Here is a 23417-nt window from a genome sequence, read left to right as displayed (position 1 = left end):
CTCTCAGTTTACTCAATCATTTTTTCCAAATTTTGATCACCCTTCAGAGGGGTGAGAGTCTTCATAGGGCATATGTATGCACTTATTTAATTTAACTATTACAGTGTTTCATTTAAAATTTTTGATCGCTTTTCAGAGGTGTGAAGGTCTGTATAGTGCTCACAAAATGTTAAGGGTTCACATAGCGGAGTATCCATTTGAAATACAGAGAAATGCCTCCTAGATTTATAACAAGTCAGACTCTGAACTATTTATAAAATATTTTCTGCGCGACTGTGCCAATCATCCCATCAATCACACGGCCATCACAAATAATTCATGTAGTTTGGCAAAAATGTTTATTTCCTATGATGATCAGCTCCATCTAGTGGCCATAATGAGGTATTTTCCTGTAAAACCTCAATTAGGAAGTTCCACATTATGACCACTAGATGGAGCTGATCATCATAGGAAATAAAAATAATAGATACAGCATGGGGATTATTCATGATGGCGGTGCGGAGGATTGACACACCCCTACAGAGATTTTCATTGTATTAAAAATAGACTCCTTAGTGAACATTTTTTGGTGAACTAGTGAGAAAAAAGCAAGGATGTTTCTATTTTACACATTATCAGGTATAACTGCAGGATCTCTCATACTGTACATCATCCAATAGGGATCTGTGCAGCATGTAGCTCAGTGATTTAGGTGATCATGAATTGGCCCTCAGGGGGAATTGATAATCACCTAAAGGACTGTCTTTGGTGCACAGATGCATCAGGAAAGACACACAACACATTCAGTTTTGTAAGAAGAAGATTTTTTTCCATTTGCAACTGCCGCACCAAATTCCCTTAGAGCCGTTCATACCTCGGCCCCGGCCTCCAACCCTTCAGGTAGTGTGAGTGACGTCATCGTGCCGCCCACTGAGCAGTGCAATGAGCTGGGGAATATTCACTCAGCATTTCACACACCTGGCTCTACCAGGAGGAACACGGACATCACTCACACCTCCAGGAAACATCAGAAGCCGGGGCCAAGGTAGTGTATGTATTTTAAAAGCTTTATTTGTAATAAGGGGAGTAAAGTGGACCATAAGCCATTACAGATCTTAGTGACATGTCTGTTATTGGAACATTTGTTCAGGAAAATGACTGTGAGATGAAATATGGAGCCGTGTTAATATAACTCATCCCCTCTTATTGGGATGGGTGGATTAGGTCTCCTCTGGTCCTCTCTGGTTGCTGCTCCTTGTGTTTAAGGGAAGACTTTGTACTGGAGGGCGACAATCTTTCTTCCAGCGCAGCAAGCTGCAGACTTGTCTCTGACTCTGGGAGGATGCAAAGTAATAGATAAGAGGATCCAGACAACAGTTGATGCTGCTGATACTGGAAGAGAGGATGTAGGGAATATACAGAGAGGTATCATCATCATCCTTATACACCTTCACATAGTTAATTAAAGAGATGACATTAGTGGGGCCAAAACAAAGGACAAACACACTCAGCACAACCACGGTGAGGCGGATAGATCGGGATCTCTTATGTGTGCGATCAAATATTGATCTGCTGAGACTGCGGATGATTCCAATGTAACAGAAAGTTGTAATGAATAATGGAAAGAAAAAGAAAAGTGAGATAAGAGAGATGAAATAGTTATAATAATAGTAATAGTAATAGTAATGAATATCATTAGCAAAGTATTGAATATCATGACATGCTGTGATATCTAGGATATAATATTTCCAGGTTTGACCTATTATGAGAAGAGGCACAGTGCTGGCCAATGAGATGACCCAGATGACACCACACACCAGCCAGGCTCGGGTCACTGTGCGCCAGGGGAGAGACCGCACCGGGTAGACTACGGCCAGGAAACGGTCCACGCTGATACTTGTCATGAGCAGGACGGAGCAGTACATGTTACAGTAAAATGCTGCCGTGACAAAGCGACACATTCCTTCTCCGAAGATCCAGTTATTGTGTGAGAATCTGTAGACAATATAAAAAGGCAAGACGCTAACAAGCAAAATATCTGCTATGGCGAGGTTCAGCATGTAGACCACTGCCGGCTTCCTGACCTTCATCTTCACCAGGAACATGACGATCGCCATGATATTGAGAGGAAGAGCCACCAGGAACACAACAATATAGATCGATGGGGCAAGCCTGGTCACACTCCAATGTATGAATGCAGTACTTAACTTCTGAGTGACTTTATAGTCATCATCTGGAAAGAAAACACCAAATATTATCATTAATTAATGAACAAGATACATTACACTTTTCTTTAACCTCTTCACGCTGACAGTACACAAATATGTGTCCTCTAGGTGGCTGGGCCTTGATGCTCAGCGGCCGCATATTTGTGTACCATTTGCGTAGTCCTGCACTCTCCCAGCACATGTGTTGGTGTCCCACAGAGAGGTCCTGATCTCTCCTTGAGATCACAGCCTTTCTGATCATGTGACTGCTGGTACAGCCAATCACAGCAGTCACATGACCCTAAACTCCACCCCGCCTCCTGGCATCAGAAACCCCTTAAAGGGCCGGGAGGAGCCAGCGTGAAGGGGTCAAAGCAGAATAAAACCACAAACTAACAATGTAATAAACTGCCGCTTATCAATTAACAGATGTGGTGAAAGAAGCTAAAAAGATCTCACGCCCAGGAAATAATAAATCAAAGTGCATAAAATGTGTAAATGAATGATTCCTGTGAATTTGGCTGCTGCAGATTAACCACTAGAGGACCGCCCACAGTACATATACTGCGGCAAAGCAGCCCTGTGCGCGGGGTCAAGTTTATAAACGTCATCCTGATTTTAGGGTAGGGGGCGAGCACGTGGAGCCCTACCCGCGGCACCGATAGTGGCCGCGGGTGTCAATCACTGGGTCCAGGTCGGTGATTACCCGCCGGAGCCTAATGATTTCCGGCATACACTGACAGGGAGCACAGCTGCATTGTTTTCAATGGAGCTCTCCTCCCTATCAGTTTTCAGCACACTGTTCTGGATTGCTGAGCACAGCTTTCCAGATCAGTGTGTAACAGCGAAGCACCCCCCCCCCCCGCCCCCTAGTGAAACACTCCTCTCACACAGTTAACCCTTTCATTGCCTTTTAATGTTAACCCCTTCCTGCCCAGTGCCATTAGTGCAGTGTCAGTGCTTTTTTTTTACTGATCACTGTATTGGTGTCACTGGGGATGTCAGTGACCCCAAGTCAGTTCCCCCCCAGTGTCAGAATGTCCACTGCAGTCCTGCAGTTCCACCATAAGTCACTGATCACCACTATTATTAGAATGAAAAAACATCCAGTATCTATACCGCCATTTGCAGATGCTATAACTTTCACGTAAACCAATTAATTTACACATATTGGGATTTTTTTTAGCAAAGTTATGTCGCAGAATACATTTTGGCCTAAATTTATGATTAATTTTTTTTTTTTTTTTTTTTTTTTTTTTCACTGTACATGTTTTAAAGCAAAAAGTCCAAAATATTGTTTATTTCTTAAAATTGTCGGTCTTTTTTTTATAGCGCAAAAAATAAAAAACATACAGGCAATCAAATACCACCAAAAGCTCAATTCGCGGGGAAAAAAGAATGTGAATTAAATTTTGGTGTAGCGTTGCATGACCATGCAATTTTCAGTTATAGTAAAGCAGCGACGTAACACAAACCGCTTCTGTAACCGCTTCCTGACCGCTCTATAGCACAAATACTGCTGCAGGGTGGCACAGGTGCGCACAATCACATATATATATATATATATATATATATATATTGTGACAGTGTGGCAATCTGTCACCCAGGATTCTCAACAAGGCAGGTTGAGGGGCTCCAGGGTAAGTGTTTGATACGGAGGAAAGTGGCTTTTCACTTTCCTCCTTTGTTTGTAAGGTCTGTTTTGGGATCTGGAGCCTGGAGATTTCAAAGAGATCTGGGAGGGATGAAATCTCCAATCCTGGGACCAGGTTTTGGAAATGGCCAGGATACTGATTGCACAGGTGTGTGCGGGCCTTTTCATAGAGTCAGGACCAGGGTTCTGGGCTCCACCTCAGCAGATAGATAGGAGTCAGGAGGGCTCCACCCTGGCAGATAGATAGGAGTCAGGAGGGCTCCACCCCGACAGATAGATAGGAGTCAGGAGGGCTCCACCCCGACAGATAGATAGGAGTCAGGAGGGCTCCACCCCGACAGATAGATAGGAGTCAGGAGGGCTCCACCCCGGCAGATAGATAGGAGTCAGGAGGGCTCCACCCCGGCAGATAGATAGGAGTCAGGAGGGCTCCACCCCGACAGATAGATAGGAGTCAGGAGGGCTCCACCCCGACAGATAGATAGGAGTCAGGAGGGCTCCACCCCGGCAGATAGATAGGAGTCAGGAGGGCTCCACCCCAGCAGATAGGAGTCAGGAGGGCTCCACCCTGGAAGATAGGAGTCAGGAGGGCTCCACCTAGGAGAGGTGGAAGCCAAAAGCAGCAAGGGGCTGCTGGAGACTAGCTATGTGCTAGTGGCCAGCTGTGTGCGAGAGCCATATTTTTGAAAGAGTCTGCAGGAGACAGACATAAGCCTGAAGAGGAAGGCCAGTGGAAGATTGTGTATATCTGAGAGAGCCAGGAGGCTGAATTTTGTTTATGTGGATGATAGATACCCCTGTGTGGGAAACCCCTGATGTTTTGAACTTTCATTTAAATAAAAGTGGGCTAAAAAGGCCTTAAGAAGAAAGCGAGTTGCTGTGTGCGTTTAACCAAGATCTGCCATTTTAAGCGAGTTCCCAATATATATATATATATATATATATATATATATATATATACACAGTTGTGTTCAAAATAATAGCAGTCAGACATCACTGACAATAAAGTGCAGCGCTGCAATCTAAGGTAAAAGAATAGTCCGTAAAATCTGTCCCCCTCTGATGAAGTGCCGTAGCACGAAAGGCCTCAGGAGGAGCCGACAGCACGTGTGACGTCATCCACCGCCGTGACCACGAGGAGGTCCGGCGGCCATTTTTCGTACTGGGTCATTACATCACTTACTTCCATTCATGCTGGCAGTTTCCTTACCTGTACATGTACCCATGGATTTTACTGCATGTGACCAATAAATAGTTTCAAACCTACTACACTATTGGAACTCCCTCTTTGTTTTGACCCTCCATTGAGGGTTTCAGATCCATAGCAGCTGAGTTCCAGTCCATCCTATATCCAGAAGAGGGAGCCCATTCACCTAGGCTGTCCATTCACTGGCTAAGAGGGATCTCTGAGTTCTACTGTTCATTACTACACCCAAGGCTGATGTTTTACCTCTGAGGGATGAACCGTGTGATTGCTGACTACCTGGATTGAGGGTCATATACATGCGCATTTACAATGCACGGTCGGTGAGTGCGCATTTTTACTATAGAGTTCCAGTCACCAATATATTACAAGGGAGAGTTTTGTTTCAAGATTCCTTCATGATCTCTGTATAAGATTCATATAAAGATTTTACGGACTATTCTTTTACCTTAGATTGCAGCGCTGCACTTTATTGTCTATGATATATTATATAAGGTTTTTGTGATTCCTTTGAGTGTTCTAGCAGCTGGATATATGAGCGCTCGCTTTACTCCTTTTTTTTTTTTTGTATAAACAATTTTTATTGGTTTTCAAATAAGTAAAATTATAAACATAACAGAAAGAAACATCAATGGCATAACTACACATCCAATAAAGTCATACAGAGTCATACAAAATCAGTGCGGAAACAATCAAGATCTTAGATTCGGGCCGGCAAAGAGGAAATGAAGGAATCCCACGGGAGCCAAATCAACTCAAACACAGCAGATGAACTATTATGTAAGGCAGTCAAATACTCCATCCGTCTTACTTCAGCAATAAGTTTGTACAAAATCGGCATTGTAGGGGGAGTAGAAGATAACCAACCCATAGGAATACTTCTCCTGGCCGCGGTCAGCACATGAGCAGCAAGTTTTCTGGCAGGGTTAGATAGACCCGGGAATGGCAAGCCCAGCAAAAAATGCAGAGGGTCAAAAGGGAGCGAGGCATGCAGCATTGATTGCAACAATGAACGGACTTCCTCCCAAAAAGGAACAATAGATGTACATGTCCAAAAAATATGATAGAGAGAACCAGAATCCTTACCACAGCGCCAGCAGACAGGAGAAGCACTCGGGTTGAAAGCATGAAGAACCTCAGGTGTTTTGTACCATAACATCATAATCTTGTAAATGTTTTCCTTAAAAACCACACAAACAGAAGATTTAGATGCATTTACCCAAATAGTCTTCCACGTTAGTAAATCAATATCACGTTGTACAAACTGAGACCACCTACGCATGTAAAGGTGAGTTTCATTAGATAAATGGGATGCGTCCATAAGAAGTGGAGATGATACCCCTTTGGTGGGGGCCCTGCATACATAAACGTTCGAAGGGTGTAGGCTTCCCCAGGATCAATGAGGATGATAAAGTAGAGAAAAAATGGCGTATTTGGAAATATATATATAGGTGATGAGGAGGTAAAGAAGCTTTTTTCTGGAGATCCAGGAATGAATGTAGTTTACGAGTCACCGGATGTACCAAGTGACGCAATTGAAAAAGGTTGGATACCACCCAAAGAGACATCCGGGATATGGCCATATTGTCTGGCAGATTAGGGTTATAGAGGATATTTGTCAGAGGGGAGCATTCAGAGGCCAGTGTGAATTGAGCCTTACATTTCTGCCATACCATCAATGAAAATTGCATGGGACCAAGGAATAGATGACGGAAGGAAGAGACATCCACTGCCGCGGTTGACCAAAGAAGGGAACAAGGATGAACTGGGGACAGTTGTAAAGATTCAATCTCAGTCCATGTATTGGGAGGGTAATGCGTGGACCATGACATAAGAAAACGAAGGTGAGTCGCATAATAATACTTGATTATATCCGGCGCTCCCAATCCTCCCCTAGAGCGCAGAGAGAGCAGAACGGAACGTGCAATCCAGTGCCTCTTATTGTGCCAAATAAAGTGTAGGAAAGATTTCTGAAGGGAGTGAAGCTTGGACATAGAAACGGGAACGGGGAGAGTCGCAAACAGGTACAAGAGTTTGGGTAACACAGTCATTTTTAGAACGTTAATGCGTCCGAGGAAAGAGATGGGCAAGGCATCCCAATGTTTCAGAGAGCGAGAAAGAGCTATGAACAAAGGGGGGAAATTGGCCTCGTATATGGATTGGTAAGAAAGAGAAATATTAGTACCTAAATATTTTAAAGAGTGTGTGCACCACCGGTAGGGAAAGGCGTCCTGAAGCGAGGACAGAACGATAGGCGGGACATGTATTGGGAGTGCCTCAGTTTTGGACGTATTGACTTTGTAACCTGAAATAGCCCCAAATTGTTTCAAGGTCTTATGCAAAATCGGTAAAGAAGTATGGGGACTCGTGAGCGTGAGGAGGATGTCATCTGCAAATAACGATAATTTGTACTCATGGGAATGTGACTGTATCCCGCGAATATCCGGGTTTGACCTAATAGCAATGGCTAATGGTTCCAGACAAAGAATAAACAGTAAAGGAGAGAGTGGGCAGCCCTGACGTGCACCGTTTGACATCTGAAAGGGAGGCGAGAGAAAAGAAGCTAATCTGACCTGCGAGAGGGGGGATGAATAGAGGGCCTTCAAAGCTGCTACAAATGGACCTTTGAAACCAAATCTCTCCAAGACCATGAACATATAAGGCCAGCTTAAACGGTCGAAAGCTTTTTGAGCGTCCAAGCTTAATAACACAGTAGGGGTAGAGGACCTGTCAACCAGATCAACCAAATCATTAGTTCTCTTAGTGTTATCTGCAGCATGTCTGGCAGGTACAAAGCCCACTTGGTCCCTATGTATGATCTTGGAGATGATTTCGGACAAACGGTTGGCCAAAATTTTGGTAAAAATTTTGTAATCAGAATTGAGTAGGGCAATGGGGTGGTAGTTGTCCACGATAGACTGGTCCTTATCGGGTTTAGGGATGACCGAGATATATGCACGGGAGAATTCGGTTTGGGGTGTGATTCCCTTAAAAAGATCGTGATATAGAGAGAGGAGATGCGGGGCCAGAATACCAATAAAAGTTTTATAGTAGGAGTAGGGCAATCCGTCCGGTCCCAGAGCTTTACGAGAAGGGAGAATTTTGATTGTGTCCAATAATTCCTCTAGTGTAATATGAGCATTAAGGGTGGCAATGTCTGAAGGTGAGATTCTCGGGAGTGACAATGTGTCAAAAAAATTATCAAATAATGACTGTGTGAGGGGTGGATGCAAGTCCGGGGTTAAACAGTTGTACAATTTCCCGTAAAATGAGCCAAAAAGAGTTGCCATATCCCGAGGGTCATAAGTAGGGCTTCCATCTGGCTGTATTAGTAGGTCAGGCATCAAAGAAGGGGACTGAGCTTTGAGACGGTTGACTAACATACGATGGGGCTTATTGGAAAATTTATAGAATTTCTGCTTAACCCAAAGGAGGGATTGAGCAGTCTTACTGGAGTCAAGAGCTTTAACTTGGTCCTGTAGAGAAGTTACCCTCTGGAGCCCAGGAATAGACGGCTTAGCCAATAACCGTCTTTCCGCCCAAGATAGTTGTTGTATGAGAGAAGCCCTAGCACTCGCCGAGGACTTTTTTAAACGAGAACCCATAGAAATACAAAGCCCTTGAAAAACCGCCTTATGGGCCTCCCATAGAGTAGAGGAGGAGGTTACAGAGCCAACATTGTGGGTGAAGTAGGTATCAAGTCCCTGCGACAATTCATCTCTAAGATGATCTGTGGAAAGAAAGGTTTCATTAAGGCGCCAATGACAAGGTTTGGATATAACAGGGGAGAAAAAAAGATTTAAAGTCAAAGAGGCATGGTCGGACCAAGTGATGGGATTAATATCAGAAGAAACCAGAAGTGGAAGCAATGGGGCAGAAATGAAAAAGTGGTCTAGGCGAGAATAACTACGGTGTGGGGTGGAGTAAAAAGTGAATTGTTTATGGAGAGGATGTTTAATCCGCCATGCGTCAAAGAGACGATGCTCCCTAATTAGTCTACGAAAGGATTTCGAAGAGGAGCATTGCCGCTTCGAGGGGGTGGACTCAAAAAGAACCTTCCTGTCTTTATGGGGAGAAAGAATCAGATTAAAATCTCCCCCAACTATCACCTGCAAAGTGGAAATGGAATCCAGTTCGGCGAGTGTTCGGGATAGGAATTGCAATTGACCCGTGTTAGGGGCGTATAAATTCAGCAAAACCAGGGGAGTCTCACCAAGCATACACTCCAAAATAATGAAACGACCCTGTCGGTCAACTTTGGAGGAAACAACCCGAAGGGAGCAATGTGACCCAATCAAAATTGCCGCCCCGGCCTTCCCAGAGGATCAAAGGCCGAGGAGGGTTGGGGAAAAAATCTTGAGGCAAAACGAAAGGAGCCTGTAGATTTGAAATGGGTCTCTTGGACAAAAATGATGTCTGCTCCTGAGGATCGAAATTCCTTCAAAGCCATCCACCTTTTTTGAATAGAGTTGAGGCCCTTAACATTATATGACAGAAACCTCAAAGCCATTATAGACAAATGGTGACTGGGCTACATGTATTAGCATGACAAATGGATGAGTACCATCGATATAGTAACAAAAAAAAATAAAAAAACAGAAAACATAAAACATTCAAAAAACATAACAGAAAAAAATACACAATGAAGAACAGGTATCCGCAAGGATATAAACTTGGGAACGTCAACTAAGCCCAAGTCGTCTAGGCCAATGGCTCGACAGTATCGGGGGCAGCACAACATCCGACACTTCCGGGAGGATGTCAAACCCGGCCAGAAGAAACAAAAACAAAATAACATGCACCCAGCAAGGCTATGGCTGAACAAAACAGCACCAAATTTGCCACAGAAGGTCACCCCTGGAAATCATCAGGCAGGTGGGTCGCTTGATCGGGAAGGGCGTGGACGTTGCGGTGTGCGTGTGGGTCTCCTCCGACCTCCGCGGACAGGTGTCCATATCTTGGAAGGGGTGGCAGAAGGACGGGATGGAGTAGGCGGCGGCGAGGACATATCATCTGGTAGAGGTGGAAGTCCCAACTGCTTTAGGAAAGATTCCACCTCTTGAAGATCTCGGAGAACAACATGGGTGTTGTCTCTAACAACCACCAGCTTAAAGGGAAACCCCCAACGATACAGGACACAATGTTGCTGAAGATGTGTGGTGATCGGCTTCAAAGCACGCCACTTAGCAAGAGTAATTGGAGAAAGATCACAGAAGAGTTGGAGTTTATCACCTTTAAACTCCAAGGAAGATTTGTGGCGGGCCGCTGATAGTAAGGCTTCTTTACTTTGAAAGTAGTGGAAGCGGACTATAACATCACGTGGATTGGTCCCCTCAATTGGTTTAGGGCCCAGAGAGCGATGAGCCCGATCCATCCGCCAATCTGCTTCTTGAACCATGGGGGCAGTAGCAATGAAGAAGGACAGTAGATGGCGGTGCAATTGAGCATCAGCAACGGATTCGGACATACCACGTATGCGGACATTTTGGCGCCATTCCAAAATGGCAACCAAAACCTGAAAGACATGGAAGAAAGCGAAAAACTACCATTCAAATGGATAGAAGAATAGCCAAAATGGCAAAAAACTCTAGGATCCCTCCAGCTACCTACAGCTGGGCCTCGTTAGGAGGAAGTAGGTGTGGCTGCTGCACAGACTGCTGGAGGTGCAGAGTTTGTGTCTCTGCAGGCAATTTAGGCCAAACTTGAAGCCTGGGTCTTTATTTTACTGCAAGGCCCAAGGCTGGATGGCCGAGCCCGGCCGTGATCCGGGCAGGCGACATCCCCCCCAGGGTGAGCCTAGTACCGGTCCCATGGAAGTGGAGGACCTGGGAAGTGCTTCTAAAGAGGGAGAAAGCTATGGTACATATTGTGGGCGAGTGACCGCTCATGTGGCCAGGATCAAGAAGGAAGAGGAGAAGCTGAATAAGATGCGGCTGGATCTGAAAAAGAAAAGATCTGGGTATGAGCGGGTGTGGAGCACCGAGGCAGCTGATGAGGCCCGAGATGGACGCCATGGAGCAGCCTGTCCGTCGGCAGGCCAACCTCGTGTCATCCCTGAAGCAAGCCAGAGAAATTCTCCAATGAGGAGTGCCTCAGGCAAGCCAGGGAACGATCGATGGCAGCGGTGAGAAGTCGAACTATGGAGGAAGTCTTGTCTGGGGACCTATCAGAGCCAGCCAGAGCACCAGTGACATCGGATGGGCATTCCAATGGTGGTGGAGGCGGGTCTGGAGGCCGGAGTGGAGCAGACGCCAGGAACTATCGCTGCCCAGCAGCAGCTGCAACCGGAGTGGGGGTCACAGGAGACTCCCGGTGACGGTGCGGCGGGGCTACACTTCATAACGGAGTTGGGGTCTCCGCTACATGGCCAGCACTTTGCCTTCACGTCTGAGGAGTCTTGTGATGAGGGGTGTAGTCGACAGAAGCCAGTGAAGCAGCGGGGGAGGGAGAAGGCTGTGTATGTGTGGCTGGAATGAATCCCCAGTTAACAGCTGCCAAAGGGGCGAGGGGATGAAGTGGCAGGGAAGACAGCAGGAAACCTGCAGAGCGGGAGGGTGAGTAATGCTGCAGGGGAGCAGGTTGCTGTGCAGAGTATTGCTTCTGAGGGGGAGCTGTCAGTTGCTGCGCAGAGTATTGCTCCAGTGGGGGAGGTGTCAGCTGCTGTGCAGAGTATTGCTCCCATGGGTAATGTGTCAGCTGCTGTGCAGAATATTGCTCCAGTGGGGGAGGTGTCAGCTGCTGTGCAGAGTATTGCTCCCACGGGTAATGTGTCAGCCACTGTACAAAGTATTGCTCCCATGGGTAATGTGTCAGATGCTCTGCAGAGTATTGCTCCAGTGGGGGAGGTGTCAGTTGCTGTGCAGAACATTGCTCCAGTGGAGGAGGTGTCAGGTGCTGTGCAGAGTATTACTCCCACGGGTATTGTGTCAGCTGCTGTGCAGAGTATTGCTCCAGTGGGGGAGGTATCTGCTGCTGTGCAGAGTATTGCTCCCACGGGTAATGTGTCAAGTGCTGTGCAGAGTATTGCTCCCATGGGTAATGTTCCTTCTATGTCAAGTGTTGTGAAGGGGGTGTCTGCCTCCTCTCCCCCCCTGTACTGGATTATTCTGCTGCCCTAAGAAGGGGGCAGGCTGCGGTGCATCCGCCTGTAGTAAGCATGGGGGGGCCTGCGACACAAAGAAGGAACGTTGTGCAGATAATATGGGAAGGGAAAGCCCCACCTCCAATCAGAAGGGAAGTGGTGGATCGCATCATTGAAATGGGCTTTAGGGCTCATGACATATTTGCCTTCATAGCCCCATTGGGGTCCGGCGAATATGACATTTCTTTTCAGAGGCCGGAAGGTCTAGAAACATTCTGGATAAAGTTTGAGAACCAGTGTAAAGGGACCCCAAGGTGGGAGGGGCTAGTACCTAAAGTGGTGTCGCGTCAGTCGTTAACCAAGAATATAACCATCTTGGTGAGGAATGAAACCATCCCGGCAGCTGACATTACTATCTGGTTGGGGAAATATGGGGATGTCTTGGCCCCCATAAGGATGATTACAGATAATAGGGGGATATGGACAGGTGGGGGGATATGGACAGGTGGGTGGGCAGCAACAGTTAGACTACATACAGAGGATAATAAGATCAAGCATGTGCCCACTTCAGCATTTCTAGGGAGAGACAGGCTGACCATTTTTTACGCTGGCCAGCCTAAAGTCTGCCACCGGTGTGGAAACAAGGGGCACTTTGCAGCGACATGTGAAATCCTGAAATGTTCTCTGTGTCAGGGGATAGGGCATACAGCCAGAGAGTATAATTTAATAAGGTGTAATCTTTGCCAACAGCTGAGGCACTCATACAGTAAGTGCCCAGAGGCACTCCACTATTTGTCTGGTCTCATGGAGGAGCTGGACCAGATGGATGCTGAGGAGAGGGGTGAGGAGCCAGCCCCCCACTCCCCTTCCTCAGACAAATCTGACACCGAAGGTTCTTTGGTGCTGTTGGTGCCTGTTGTGGCCCCTAATGTGTCTGTACCCTCTCCCTCTGGAGAGTCTCCCACTGTCTCTGTGTCCCCCCAAATATCTTTCCCAGTGTTGTCTACCCCTGCCCCCAGTGTTGCTATCCCCCCTGTTAGGAAAAACCGAGGCGTTGGAGCCAAGAAGGCGTCTGGAGCGCCTTCGGTGATGCCTCTCCCTGTACTTCTCCCACGGCGCTGCCAAAAATCTGGTGTTGATGTGGTGGCGTCTGAGGTGGTTGGGAAGGAGGCAGGATTGGTATCTGTCCCTAAGGAAGGTGGGTTAAGTAAAGTGACCAAGGTAGAGCGGTGGTCTGTGGTTGGGAAGGGAGGGAGCAGGGTAGGGTTGTCCCCTGCATCGTCTGTTTCCTCTTTGGAAGTAGAGATTATATCTGGCAACAAGTTTGAGGTCCCCTCCGGGGAGGAAGGGGATTCTGGAGGTACCCTCTCCCCTATGGATGATGGGGTTGGAAAGGGAAACCAAAAGAAAGTCAGGTCCTCTGCAAAGCAGAGGAAGACAAAGGCTAAGAAATGACCATCTCAATTACCCTGATGCCAGTTCCCACTCCGATAAATGTGGCAACCATTTATGTTGCCAGCATAAAGTTTGTAGGTGCTAGAAGTGTGGCCTTATTTTTGCTCAGCAGTATTTGTGCTGATGTTTTGTTTTTGCAAGAGACCAGGCTCACCAGTCTGGCTGATGTCCATCTGGCAAAGAGGGAGTGAAGGTGTGGTCCCTCCTTCTGGTCTCTTGCGGCCGAGCCTTACAGCGGAGTTGCGGTACTTTTTTCCGGCATGGTAACATGTCAGTGGGTCATTGAGGTGGAGATTGGAAGATGTATGGTCTTGGACGTCCTTGTGAAGGGGCAAGAGCTAAGGTTCATTAACATCTACGGTCCCCAGTCTACGTGGGGTAGGAAATGCCTCTTTACAAGGATTAAGCCTTTCCTTTTTACGTCCCGGCAAGTTGTCTTTGGAGGAGACTTTAATACTGTCACTAGGCTTAAGGACAGGAAGGGCTCCAATGACAGGCTGAAGTATGACAGCGTTTTTTTTAATGTGATAGTTAGGGAAGCAGGTCTGGAGGATGACTTAATTAAGAGCAACCCAGACAGCACAGGATTCGCTTTTAGGCGAGGTAGAAGTGAGAGTAGAATAGATAGTTTTTTTGTTTTTTTTTTATAGGGGGACTCCACCTTCTCGGCACCTGTGTGTCAGGCGGTGGAGTTTTCCGACCACCTTTTGCTGACTGTGTCTTTGAATGTTTCAGATACGCCACCAAAGGGGAGGGGTGTCTGGAGATTGAATGATCCTTTGAGGATTTTTTTCAAGCTCAGGAGACCATCCTGGATTTCTGTAGCAGTAAGTCGGAGTGGTGGGAGCTTACCAAAGTGCGGATTGGCAGGTTTTTCAAGGCCATAGGTAAGAAAAAACAATCTGATAAGTATGTTGCCTTCCAACAGCTGCGGAGGAGGCTTGATCACCTTGTCTCTGAGGGTGGAGATTCTGGGGCAATCTCAGAGGTTAAGCTCTCCTGAAGAAGTATCAGTATGACCGGCATGCCTCTTTGGTTCTGATGAGGGACTATGGGAAGTACCATTCGCCTGACCCTTACCAGAACTGCAAGCAAGGTATAGCGATTAAAACGGTCACCGGTCTGAGAGATAGTACGGGATCTCTGACTAAATCCAGGTCAGGGATCTTGAAGGTCTCAAGGGCATTCTTTGAAGATCTCTTGGGGGAGAAGCACCTCGACCAGGCAAGGATGTCTAGCTTTTTGGAGTCTACGCCAGGTCTGGAAAACAAAATTTCGCCCACAAGTTTGACAGGTGAGATCACAGTTGAAGAGGTAGTCAAAGCCATAGATAGTCTGGCCATCAAGAAGACGCCTGGGCCAGATGGCTTGACAGCAGAATTCTTTAAGATTTTTAAGTCCAGCTTGGCACCTCGCCTTGCGGAGGTCTTTAATAGCTGTCTGGATGAGGGTTCACTCCCTCCCTCCATGAGGAAATCGGCTGTGATCTTGCTGCCAAAGGGTAAGGACCCTTCGATGATTGAGAATTGGCACCCCATCAGCCTTCTCAATGTCTATAGGAAGATTCTGGCCAAGATCCTTTTCTGGTGCTTGTCGTCAGTGGCAGACATGTTACTTTCGCAGCGTCGGCACTGCTCGGTTCAGGGCAGAAGTACGTTAACAGCGGTGTTAGCTGTCCGGGAGGTTCTGGAGCGATGCAGGGCTGATGGCAGTGGGAAGTATTTGCTGGTGCTGGATCAGGCCAAGGCCTTTGATCGGGTAGATCATAAGTACCTCTGGCATCTCCTTGACCGGTATGGCCTGGAAGGGAGGTTTATTGGCTGGTTGAAAACATTGTACAGAGGGGCAGAGAGCTTCATGTTGATCAATGGTTGGGTTGGGCGACCCTTTGAGGTTGTCTCTGGGGTGCGCCAGGGGTGTCCGCTGAGTCCCTTGCTCTATGCCTTTGCCATTGACCCCTTCATCAGGAGGCTAGATGGTGGGGCTTTGGGTGGGGTGCCGGTGGGTGCTACTGGTAAGCCGCCTTTGAGAGTCGTAGCCTATGCCGATGACGTGTCTGTTTTCATCTCTGGAACTGAAGAGGCGCAGGAGGTGGTCTCAGAGATGGAACAGTATGCGGAGGCATCAGGCTCCAAGATCAATCATGAGAAAAGTGAAGTTTTCTGGATGGGTAGGGAAGGTGAGAACTTCTCGCTTCCGGATACCTTCCCGGAGCCCCAGTCAAAGGTCAAAGTGTTAGGCATCACATTTGGCCCTGATGAATATGGTAAATCGAATTGGGAATCCAGGTTGTCTGATGCCGAGGTTAAAGTGAGATGCTGGAAGGGGTGGCGACTCTCCTTAAGGTAAAGGGTCGATCTGATCAAGACCTACCTGATTCCGGTCTTTTTGTACGTCAGTTACGTTTGTCTCTTGCCAGAGTCTCTCTATACGAGGGTCTACAGCTGTTTCTTCCAGCTATTATGGGGAAACAGACTGAACCTAGTGAAGCGGAATGTGACCTACCGGTCCAGGCGGGAGGGTGGCCTAGGGATGTTAAACCCAATCGGTTTCTTCTCTGTTATGTTTGTAAAACATAATTTTGGTAATATGCTGAAAGAGAAGCCGACTGCATGGGTAGGTTTATTTCTGAGCTGTTGGGAGAGTGGCGGGTCAGTGAGAAGCCTTAGAGTCAAGCACGGTAAGCTCCAGGCTTATGTTGCCCTGAGCCTGAAAATGCTTAGGCGGTGGTGTGTGACGGCAGAGGAGGTCAGATCTGTTCCTGGGAAATTTCTCAGGGAGAGGGTTGTGGCCACTGCTTTTTCATGCACTGCTGGCCTTGAAGGATTGCCCAGGCCATAATCTGCGGGAGGGCTTAAGATTGATAAATATGGAAAGGATTACCTTAAAGTTTAGGGACCAGTCCTGGCTCACGTTCCATGGCAGGCTATATGTGAGAGGGAACTTGAAGTACCGTTCTCTGGACAACCGTGGTTGTCCGAGGACAGAGTGTGGGGGTGAAGTGGAATCTATGGACCACTTCTTGCTTCAGTGCCCTTTCAATATAGAGGTGTACAAAGAGGTGGGGAGGGCTCTAGACATCCCCTTCCTGCACTGCATGTCTTATGCAGAGTTGGTATATGGGGCATTTGAAAGACATTTGAAAAATGTTGATTTTGATACTCTTTTTCTAGTTTGTCTAGTGGTCCGATATTTCACTTGGAATGCACGGTGTCAGGTTTCCATTTGGCAGAAAATCCTTCCTGTCTCGGTGGTGGTATATGACATTCTTGGTGAGGTTGGGAAAATTCGGGGTCTTGAGAAAGATAGACTGCGGCGAAGGGCCTGGATAGAGGCGTGGAGGAATATCAGGTCTGTAGCCGCTGTCTGTTGATCTCTGGGTGAGGATGCTGTTCTTTCTTTCTCTGAGTGTTCTACTCCCTTAGATTTTGGATGAAGAATTTTTGAAGAGAGGCTACATACATTTGAAGACCTGCATTTCTCAGCCTTTGTTCTGCATTTTTTGTTTTGTGTGTTAAATACATTTATGATTATGATATGGCCAAAAGGGCCTAAGTATGTGTATAGATGGATGAGGCATAAAGGATCTTTTTTGTCTGACAGGCCGAAAGGGCCTTTGTCAAAGCCTGATTGACTGAATAAGCTGCTGGTAAGATTTTTCCTCCCCGAATCTCAGACAGGCCAAATGCCTCGTCATGAGTGATATGGGCAATAATGGCACCGCCCCTACCTTATGGGCCAAAAAGACCTTTGGGAATTTTTTTTCTTGTGAATATTTATCCGCATAGCGGAAGACTCCCATACAGGCCAATGCTGTGATATAGGCCATAAAGGCCCTGACATTTTTATATTATGCTTTCCTATTTTTTGCCATAAAGGCGTATATCGGTTTATGTTATATTTTTGATTATGCTTTGTGAATTATTACTGTATTTAGTTGATCTTTGTTTAGACCAGTCGTATGGTATTTTGCATATATTTATTTATTTGTATATATCAACTTTATATTTTTGTAAGAATGTATTTTTTTTTGTTGCTGGCGGCAAGACCTTTTAATAAAAAAAATTCCAGCTATCCTACAGCTGGCTTCACTTCCTGGTTGGGGCTTACTACAAGCAGTGTGGTGAGAGTGCTCTGCTGCTCTTGGAGGCCTCATTTGGGCCTGGAGCTAAATTTCTGGGCTTTGCGGAGCAAACCGGGTGGGGCCCCCGCTCGAGGGGCCTAGTACCGGTCCTCCTTTGACACCCATAGAGGACCTGGGAAAAGCCCCCAAAAGGGATGAATCATATGCCTCATATAGAGGTCGTGTTGCGTCTCATGTGGCCAGGATTGGAAGGGAAGAGGAGAAGCTTCTGAGGATGAAAGGAGGCCTAAGGAAGTTTAAGGCCAACTATGACTGGGTATGGAGTTCAAAGAGGCAGGCCATGCGGCTTGGGCTGGATAGTATGGAGTCGGCGGTCCACCAGCAGAGTGGCCTGGTCTCCTCCATAAAGGCAGCAAGTGGAATCGTTCGGGAGAAGTACGCCAATGAGGATAGTTTTAAGCAGGCTCGCGACCGCTCCATGGCAGCAGTGAGAGGGCAGACCGAGGAGGACATGTCCTCAGGGGCTCTGTCTGATCCCTGGCAGGTGAAGCCGTTGTCATGCAGCAGGCTAAGGAGTGTGTGTTGAAAGAGGACGGAGGAAAGTCGGGATCCATCCAGCCTCAGCAGGAGCAGCAGCAGCCTTCAGACTGGGGATCCACGGTGGACCCGGGAGAAGGTGTTGTAGCTGGTGTTATGCAGTTTATCTCAGAGCTGGAATCCCCCCTGGGAGGAAGGCAATTTTTGTTTTCATCGGATGATGCAGAGGATGAAGATGACACATGCCCGAGAGCCACCAGGCAGAGGGAGAAGGAGAGATCTGTGTTTGTCCGCCTGGAGAGGTTGCCCAGCGCGCTGATACAGAAAGTACAGAATGCTGAGGGAATAGCAGTAAAGCCACAGGAGAGCACCCACCCCCCAAAAGGGACAGTAAGTAAAAGTGCCAAGGACGGTGTTGGTGTTAATATTGTATGTACTAAATCACCTGTGTTAGGGGTATCAGTTCCGGCTGGCTCTATGGCAGCAGCAGGTTTGAAGTCTGAGTCCTCTAAAGTAACAGTCCCAGTCTGCATTTTGCAAGCGGGAAAATTTGAAAATGCATCAGCTTTCCCAGAGGTGACAGACTCGGCCAATGTTCTGCCTGTGGGAAAAGGTGGAATGGATCCCTTGGGGCTGTCAGTCCCGGCTGGCTCTATGCCAGCGGCAAGCTTGAGACTAGACTCCTCTGATGTAGTGGTCCCGGCTGGCGTCTTGCTGGTGGGGAATTTTGAAAATGTTCCAGCTTCCCCTATGATGATTGCTCCGGCTGGCGTTCTGCCGGCGGGAAAAGGTGGAGTGGATCCCCCAGGTGTATCGGTCACGACCAGTGATGTGTCAGTAGCTCAGTAGCTGTGGCTGGGAATGCTGTGGCTCCCGTGGAGGTACCTGTCCCACCCGGTGTGACAGCCGGAGTAAACCCGGCACCTGCCGTCCATGTCATGAGTTACTCCGCGGCTTTGCGGGGTGGGCAGACTGCGGTGAGAGTGCTGGAGGTGCGGGTAGGAGGATCTGTTCCTTCCATTAAGAGACGGAACATGGTTCAGATAAGATGGGAAGGGGGAAGCTCCCCCCGGGTAGGAGGGAGGTGATAGATCGGATACTGGACATGGGCTTCAGCTCCTCTGATATATTCGCTTTCATAGCCCCAGTGGGGACTGGAGAGTTTGATGTCTCATTCCAAAGGGCAGAGAGTTTAGACCTGTTCTGGATGAGATATGAGAGAGAGTGGAGGGGGACCCCAAGGTGGTAGGGGCTTTCGCCTACGGTGATATCTAGGCAACCCCTGGTCAAAAATGTAACCATACTGGTTCAAAATAAATCCATTCCTTCAGCAGATATAGCAGTGTGGTTGGGGCGTTTTGGGGACGTGCTAGCCCCCCTGAGGAAAATCCTTGATGATAGAGGTATATGGACGGGGGGATGGTTGGCAACTGTTAGGTTGCGTGTTGAGGGGAATGCCATTAAACACCTCCCTACGTCAGCCTTTATTGGCAAGGGTCATTTTTTATGCAGGCCAACCAAAGGTTTGCCATAGGTGTGGCAGTAAGGGGCATTTTGCAGCAACATGTGAAGTGCTAAAGTACTCTTTGTGCTAGGGCATTGGGCATGTGGCACGTGAATGTAGTCTTATTCGGTGTAACCTCTGTCTGCAGCTGGGGCACTCCTACAGTCAGTGCCCTGAGGCATTATACAACTTGCCTGGGATTGAGGAAGAATTAGAGAGTATGGACGCAGAGGAGAAGGGTGCAGACACATCTCCTAGTGATCCAGCAGTCCCTGGTGCTCCTGCACCAGTGGTGCCGAGTGTACCCCCTGATATGGTTGTGTCTCCTACTGTTATGAAGTCCACCCCAGTCCCCGTGTCTCCCCAGGTGTTGTCTGCCTCCCCTAGTGTGCCTGTCCCCCCCCACAGTTTGCAAAAAGCGCAATAAAGCGACAGGTGGGTCCCAGAGGCCCTCGGTGACCCCCCCCCTCTAGTTTTACTCCCGCTTCGCCGTAAGGGCTCTGCGGTTTCTGGGGGTGGGGTGCAGGTTGGGCAGGAGGTTTCTGGCCCAGGTGAGGATATGCCTGGCAAAGGTGGTGAGGGGGAAGGGTGGTCTTTAGTGGGGAAGGGAGGTAAAAGTAAGATAGTGTTGTCTCCCACCTCCTCTCTATCATCATTTGAGGTGGATGAAATAGAATTAGAAAATAAGTTTGGGGTACTCTCAGGGGATAAAGTGGATGCTGGGGAGTCCGTCTCTCCTATGGAGGATGAAGAGGCTGGGGGGGTCTCTCAAAAGGGCTAGGCCCCTGCAGAGGCAGGGAAGAGTAAGGTTAAGAAAAGTCCACCTCGATTATCTTGATGGCAGTTCCCGCACCAGCAAAAATTTGTAAGTGCTAGGAGTACAGCCTTATTTTTTTCTCAGTGGTAGTGGTGCTGACATTTTATTTTTGCAAGAGACCCGGCTTAATTGCTTGGCTGATGTTCATCTGGCAAAGAGGGAGTGGAGTTGTGGTCCCTCTTATTGGTCTCTTGCGGCTGAGCTTTACAGCGGAGTTGCAGTGCTTTTTACCGGTATGGTAACGTGCCGGCGGGTCATCGAAGTGGAGATCGGAAGGTGTTTGGTCCTAGACGTCCTTGTGAGGGGGCAGGAACTGCGCCTTATTAATATTTATGGACCGCAGTCCAGATGGGACAGGAAATGCCTCTTCACAAAGATTAAGCCTTTCCTTTTTACGTTCCGGCAGGTTGTCTTTGGAGGTGATTTTAACACTGTGACCAGGCCCAAGGACAGGCTTCAATGATAGGCTGGGATATGACAGCGTTTTTCTGAATGCAATAGTCAGGGAAGCAGGTCTGGAGGATGCCTTAATTAAGCGCAGCCCAGACAGCACGGGATTCACTTTTAGGCGAGGTAGAAGTGAGAGTAGAATAGATAGGTTTTTTTTAAAGGGGGACTCTGCCTTCTCGGCACCTGTGTGTCAGGCGGTGGAGTTCTCTGATCACCTTATATTAAGTGTGTCTTTGAATGTTTCAGATGCACCACTGAAAGGGAGTGGTATCTGGAGAATGAATTTGGCCCTGTTGCACGATGAGGAGGTGAGACGATTCTTTGAGGAATTTTTTCAGGCTCCGGAAACTATCCTGGATTTCTGCAACAGTAAGTCAGAATGGTGGGAGCTTACTAAGGTGCCGATCAGCAGGTTTTTCAAGGCCATAGGTAAAAAAAAGCAGCTTGATAGGTACATCACCTACCAGCGGCTGCGGAGGAAGCTTGATCGCCTTGTTTCTAGAGGTGGAGATTCCGGGGCTATCTTAGAGGTGAAGCTTCTCCTCAGAAAGCACCAGTATGACCGGCACGCTTCTTTGGTTCTGGAGAGGGATTATGGGAAGTACGATTCACCCGACCCTTACCAGAACTGCAAACAAAGCGCAGTGCTTAAGACTGTCACTGGCCTAAGGGATAGTACGGGAACCCTGACAAAATCCAGGTCAGGGATCTTGGAGGTCTCAAGGTCCTTTTATAAAGGAACTTTTGGGGAAAAGGCACCTCGACCGGGCAAGGATGTTGAGCTTTCTGGATACTACACCAGGTCTGGAAAAGAACATCTCGCTTGCAAGTTTGACAGATGAGATCACGGCAGAAGAGGTAGCCAAAGCCATAGACAGTCTGGCCATTAAAAAGATACCAGTGCCAGAGGGTTTGACAGCGGAGTCCAGCTTGGCACCTCATCTCGCGGAGGTCTTTAACTGCTGTCTGGAGGAGGGTTCACTCCCTCCCTCCCTCCATGAGACAGTCTGCTGTGATTTTACTGTCAAAGGGTAAAGATCCTTCGATGATTGGGAATTGGCACCCCATTAGCCTTCTCAATGTCGATAGAAAGATTTTGGCTAAGATCTTGTCGTCGGTGGCAGACGAGTTACTTTCGGGCCAGCAGCACTGTTCAGTCCAGGGCAACAGCACATTCACAGTGATGTTAGCTGTCCGGGAGGCTCTGGAGCGGTGCAGGGCTGATGGTTGTGGAAAGTATTTGCTGGCATTTGACCAGGCAAAGGCCTTTGATCGAGTCGATCACAAGTACCTCTGGCATCTTCTTGACAGGTATGGCTTGGAGAAGAGGTTTATTGGCTGGCTCAAAACGTTGTACAAAGAGGCGGAGAGCTTTATGCTAGTGAATGGTTGGGTTGGGCGGCCCTTTTGGGTCGGCTCTGGGGTGCGCCAGGGGTGTCCTCTGAGTCCCATGCTCTATGTCTTTGCCATCGACCCCTTTGTCAGAAGGCTAGATGTTGGAGCGTTGGGTGGGGTGCTGGTGGGCATCGCTGGAGAGCCGCCTTTGAGGGTCATGGCTTATGCCGATGACGTTTCTGTCTTTATCTCCGGGACTGAAGAGGCGCTGGTGGTGGTCTCGGAGATAGAGCAGTATTCCGAGGCATCAGGCTCCAAGGTGAATCAGGACAAATGTGAAGCTTTCTGGATGGGTAGGGAAGGCAAGAGCTTTCCACTTCTGGACGCCTTCCCAGAGCCTCAGGAAAATATCAAAATTCTAGGCATTGAATTCGGTCCAGATGACTACAGCAAATCTAATTGGGAGGCCAAGCTGACCAGTGCCGAGGTCAAAGTAAGATGCTGGAAGGGGTGGCGGCTCTCCTTAAGGGAAAGGGTTGATTTGATCAAGACTTACTTGATCCCCATTTTTTTTTTCCAAAAACACTTTTAGTATAAGAATATCACAAGAGCATACAGAGCATATACAGTTAAATATCTCAATCAGAACATAGACATGACATGTAGCCTTCCATTTTGCAGACGGGACTAATTGTAAACTGTAAAACATGACAATGTGGGGTAGAGCATTACATCAAAAATACATTGCAGGGGGCGCATGCGCGGCCGGCTCGGGGATGGACGTGCTATAGACATCCGCCCATCCGCCAGCACCGAAGTGGCACACACCGGCCCTGGGGGATAAAAAACATATACGTACCTAGCTGAAGTGTGCTCGCACCTCACTAGATATGCCCCGCAGGAGAAAAACCCCAGGGCAACCGGGGAAATTAACCCAATTCTTCCTGGTTGTCATGCCGGGAATGTAAGATGGCACCCGCAGCAATAAGCAGGGAGACAGCAGCGGCCACGAGGAGGACTACAGGGCCCAGTAATTGGATCCCAGGCTGCAGCACTCTCTATACCCGGGGGACCCTGGTGAGTTGTCACCCCCACTGTCCCCCACGACTA

The 23417-nt window shown here is 47.9% G+C and overlaps 1 pseudogene; it reads right to left on the bottom strand.

The window, feature by feature from the left end:
* Positions 1–1030: 1030 nt before the first annotated feature.
* Positions 1031–23417, bottom strand: part of LOC149434719 (uncharacterized) — a 257774-nt pseudogene continuing 235387 nt past the window's right edge.

Source organism: Staurois parvus, unplaced genomic scaffold (genome assembly GCF_062004578.1).
Source record: "Staurois parvus isolate SC_StPar_1 unplaced genomic scaffold, SC_StPar_1.0 ptg001694l, whole genome shotgun sequence".
Taxonomy (NCBI): Eukaryota; Metazoa; Chordata; class Amphibia; order Anura; family Ranidae; genus Staurois; species Staurois parvus.
Note: the sequence above shows the minus strand (reverse complement) of the source record. Positions and strands in the feature narration are given on the sequence as shown.